Source organism: Lolium rigidum, chromosome 3, assembly GCF_022539505.1.
Source record: "Lolium rigidum isolate FL_2022 chromosome 3, APGP_CSIRO_Lrig_0.1, whole genome shotgun sequence".
NCBI classification, from domain to species: domain Eukaryota; kingdom Viridiplantae; phylum Streptophyta; class Magnoliopsida; order Poales; family Poaceae; genus Lolium; species Lolium rigidum.
Window position 1 is genome coordinate 252,233,005 of NC_061510.1, and position 5,330 is coordinate 252,238,334.

The following is a 5,330-nucleotide window of genomic DNA, read 5'->3' on the forward strand; positions in this document are numbered from 1 at the left end:
ACTCCTCCCGATTTCCACCTCCACCGGCAAGGCGTTGGCCTTGGTCCTTTCTTCCTCCGGTTGCTGCTCTGGCAGCAACAGGAGGGAGGGGACATCTTTCCTCCGTGCCGGACTAGTAGTTATGGTTAGGTTTTGTGTGTTGTGGTACGTTGTTGGGGCGATAGGAATGTTATTTGGGCGAATAAATCTGCTCCAATTATACTCCAAAACCAACAACGACCTACTGGGCGACGTCTCGGAGTTGATGGCAACATGTACTGATCGGTCCTTTAGGTTGGCAACTTGGTCTTCTCGATGTTCTTCAGATCTAGCGAGATTAGTTTCTCGGTGTGTCGATGGGGTTTGTTGTTATCCATAATGGCACTAGCGGTTGGGGCGAGGTGGTTCTTCTGGAGCGAAAACGTTGGTTCGAAGGTGGTGGATATGCCATTCTTGTTCGACTTCGCCGATCGAAGGCGGTGGATCTTGGTCCAACATCGCATAGGGAGGTCCCCGATTGACGTGCCACAACGACATGTGCCTCGTTGCTTGCAGCTGGCCTATCCATCTACTCACGAAGCCTCGTTGACGATGGTGCTTTCTTGATCTTGCAATGGTGAAGGCTCGACCTCTCTTATAGCATCTGTCGGTGGCGCTAGTTTTAGGCGGTGGCCACTGGCTATGGTGGATGCTGAAATCCCTAGGGATAGTTTTGCATATCTCGAATTTTTAGGATTTTATCTACAAATTTAGAACAATCATTTTATTACGGTGTGTCTTTTAGTCTCCGCGAATGTTGCTTCATGATTTTAGGTGGCCAAATCAACCCTAGATTGGCTGCCTGTGAAAACTGTCGGATTATATAAATAGAATATACTATGAATAAAATGAAAATATAAAATGTAAAAATTAATAAAAAAATATAGAAACAATGAAAGAGAAAAATATATACTCCCTCCATCCTCCAATAAGTGGATATCTAGCTCTAAACTTTGTTCGCAAAAGTGTGTACTCCTATCTTCACAATGCATTTTAATTGTTTCTCTCTCATCGCACGAAAATCAAAACTCAATTATATTGAGCACATATTCTCTTTGTTTTCTACATGCACTTAGCTTTTTAGGGGTGAAAAAATTAAAGATTAGAGATGCATCGTCCCAGTACATTTTTACTCTACTTCTTAATTTATTTTCGAACACGCGCGTTACAGACGACCTAGCAGGGCCAAAACACGCACCACACTGTACTGCGCGGCGTGCTGCGGGTACATAGAAAAGCCTAGCTGAAGAACAGCAACGTCCATTACTTTGGTTAGGTGAAGTGTTTATTATCTTCTCGTGAGTGCATTTGCTGATTCGCAGAGCACACTGTCACGAGTACTGTAGACTGTAGGTAGGGTATCGATTAATGTGCGTACGCTGCGCTGCCACGAGCGGCGTGCATTGAAGAGCAGTCAGTCACTGCACTGTTTTTGCAGAATGTAGAATTGCAGTCGAAAATGCTTCACACACGATAATTTCTGTCCGATGTGTGTACGGTACTCCTTCCACCAGTGCTAGTTAATTCCCCAGTGGCTAAGTCCAGCCCAAACTTAAACCGGCAATACTGCCAAGCGGTTCCTGAATCTCGATCGAAAGCAATTTACTCCGTAGCTTATTCTTGCCAGATTGCCGATTGATCAGTCCCCCATGGAGGAAGAGAAAAATGCTACAGAGCGCTACAATGAGAATCTTAGGCATCTTTAACGGGACGACGCAAACGGTCGCTCAAATCCTTTTGCGTCCGCTAGGTCGAAAATGCGTCCGAAACACGCTCCAGCGGGGCGACACATAGTGACCGGGTCATCCGCAGCGACGCAAACATAGCTGGCGGCCGAGCTACCTCCGGGTGCCCGTCCCGCCCGTGCCTACGCGCGAGCCATATAGGAGCGCCGATATTCGGCGCAGGCGGCGGTACCTGCCGCCGGACCTCCGCGTCGATCCCGCCTACGCCATCGATTCCGACAGTTGGCGCACCTATCACGAGTCTGAGAAGGATCCGAGAAGGAAGGCGGGCTTCCTGGGTGACATAGACTTCCCCTTTGACCGTCCACCGGCGCCTCGTCGTCGAACACGGCAGGCACATGCGCGACGACGGGGACGACGAAGAGGACTACAGCGAGGCGCTGGCGTACCACAACGAGGAGGCCAAGGACGACAGCGACAACTATGTCGCGTGCATTTTTCAAGAATGGCAGTTGGCCATGGCGAAGGGCCGGAAGTTCGAGTACCCAGACAACATGATGCACGACGTGATCGCGAGGCTCGACGTCCTTGTCTCAGAGGTGGACCGACCGGTGCAGCCACCGCTGCCCCGGTACGCCACCGGCATCATGCCACCGGGCCTCACGGAGGAAGAAGCCCTACGACTGGCGCTCCAGGACTCGGCCACGCCACCGGTTCAACCGCCTCCACCTCCGCCGTACAACCCATGGGGGCCTCCACCTCCATCACCGGCGTGGGCTACTCGACCTCCACCACCGGCCTGGGCTCGTCCACCTCCACCACCGGCGGTGGCACCGGCGTATGTTCCGCCGCTTCCCAATTGGCCGTGGGTGGTACCGGAGCTCGTCGTGATCGACAACGACGACGAGAACCAGTAGGCGCAGACGTTCTTACTGTTTTTATTTTTCTTTCTTTTACTATGTAAATTATGTTTTCATGTTATAAAAATGTAAAATCGAAGTCGTGCCGCTGGAGCCACCCTGATGCAAACGGACGCGCGGACGCGCGGTCAATTTCGAGTTTTTTCACGCTCTGGATGAGCCAGAGGTCAGAGGAGGAAGAGCTTATTTGAGATTTTTCTTTATCTGCATGGGAGAATAGACTTGGTATTTTTTTCCCATCCCCAGTAGTAGTGCGCCCAAAGCCAAATCGCTAATCGCCCAGCTTGTGGTAAGTTCGATCGTACGTGAATCGGACGATATTTATCGTCCGTATAGCAGGACTCAATTGCAGTCTTCGGATTACTCAAGCAGGGGCTTCCTGGAATTATTTATTGACAAGATTACAAACGGAGCCGGGCAGGCACACAAGTGCAAGGATCAATGCGATCACGCACAGAGTGTGTGTGAGTGTGTACTCAAGCCACAGGCTCCCAGGTCACAGCAAACGCAGGTGCACGATCGAGGACGCAGCTGGCGGGTAGCCTGGGGTCAGTTTGGCTGCTTCAGTGAAATGTGGCTTGGGCAATATTTCTATCAATACGTGCAAGCCTATTTTCGCACCCTGGAAGAGCATCTCCAGCCGCGTCCCCCAAACCGTCCCCCAAACCGCGCCGGATTGAGCGTTTGGGGGACGTGTTTTGTTCGTGCCGTGTTTGGGGGACGTCGCTCCCCAGCCGCGTCCCCCAAACGCCGCCCCCAAATATTAAAAGTATTTTTTTTTTTGCTAGAAAGAAACTATTTAATAATATTCAAATCGGTTGAACATAAACAAATTATATATAAAACTTCGAAAAAATATAATTAAATACATATAGACTATCTACTTCTTCTTCTTCGCTGATGGCCCCGCCTCGTCGTCGTCATCGCGGTGGCGCTTCCTGCTCATCACCTCTTCCGAAGAGGCGGTGTCAGCGCTCGACGCGTCGTCGTCGCCGGTGCTCGTCGGCTGCGCCTTGGCCTTGGGCTCGGCCTTGGCGGCCTTGGCCTTGGCGGCCTTCGCCTTGGAAGCCTTCGCCTTGGCCGCCTTCGCCTTCGCACGGGCCACCGCCGCCGCCGCGGCCTCGCTCTCTTCTTCCTCCTCCTCCCAGCCCAGCCATTCCTCCTCGCCTGTCAAGCGGCGGCGGGGAATCGTCGCCGCCGCTCGGCGTCCTGGCTTTGTCCCACCAATGGCGCCGGCCAGCGGGCTTTCCCTCGGCTGGAGGTGTCGGACGGGAGCCGGGAGATGTAGCACATCGTCGCTGGAGGTGTCGGATGGAAGCTTGGATGAATGACGGCGTACGTACGGGTCTTATTGAGCGCGGATGAACGGCGGCGCAGAAGTCGAAGAGAGCAGCGGTTGCTCTTCCGAGGAGTTGGCGCTCCATTCCGGCGGGGTTGGCGCGTCGTCGACGCGCTTGCCAATGCGACGGTTCCGCTTCCTGTCAACTGCACCGTCGCTACGTATGTGGCGGTTGAGCGTCCGAGCCGCTGACGGGTCGGCCCCGCGCCTCCCCGCCTCGCTTTTCGTTGTGTCCGGCGTCCACGGAGCGTCCCCTGTGGGACGGGGACGGGCTCGGGGCGCCGGACACCGAATGGGGGCGCGCCGGACAAAAAAGGGCTTTGGGGGACGCGGCTGGAACGCTTTTTTTGTCCGGCGCGCCCCAAATCCCTTTGGGGGACGATTTGGGGGACGCGACTGGAGATGCTCTAAGCCCGTCGTTGGCCAGTATATACTGAACGTGTTTGTTTTTATGCTGAATGAAGATGTGATCACCTCTTTCAGAAGTGGTGAGAATAAACAACCCTTTTATGCACTATAAACTATATCATATTAAACGTACAATATAGCCGAGATTACTTCGTTCATACGACCCTAACTAGAGTTAGCAGAACATAGTTACGACAATAAACATAGTTCAAACAAAAGATGGATAATTGGAACCAACATTCACTATGTGATCATAGGAAGGGCTAGATCATGTTGTGGGCATTTCTTAACCACCTCAACCATGTTGTAGTCAAAAACCGTAACCTTGTAAACATCGCCTTTGAAGGTCATGAAGTACCCAATATTGATGTCGTGAGCAATTGCAAATCCATCCCCTCCTTGATCCATTGCAATCATGTTATTGATGTTCTTAATCTTCACCATTCAAGAGCAGCCGGTTTTGGTCTTCAGGACGATGGTCACTAGGATGGTGCCAAGGTATTGACGAAATGCTTCGGGAATTGAAAGAAAATTCGATCCCAGTGTTATGATGACCTTAGCGAAATGGCTTGGATCAATGTCGTCATGGAAGTGCCCCACCATCAGCGCAGTGGTGAAGCCACGTTGGGACCTATATTGAATACAAGCATATATTACACAAATAATACTATAAAAATAGTGAAAACACATATATTTGAACTCACAGATTTGAAATGGCAACACAGTCTTCAACTCCTGGCACCACCACTGCTTCGGCGGCCTTCTCCTAGGTCTCTTGGCGGCACTGCCTTTTCCAGCATGCTTAGAGCACCCTTTGCCAAGGTTGTGGACAACATTACCCATAATTATCTTGGACTTGGGGCACTGCAAAAAAAAAAAAAGCAAAGCCAATTAGAACACGCGCAAGCAATTTATATGTCTACAAAATCTCTGTTGAACATATAAGTAAATATTCATATG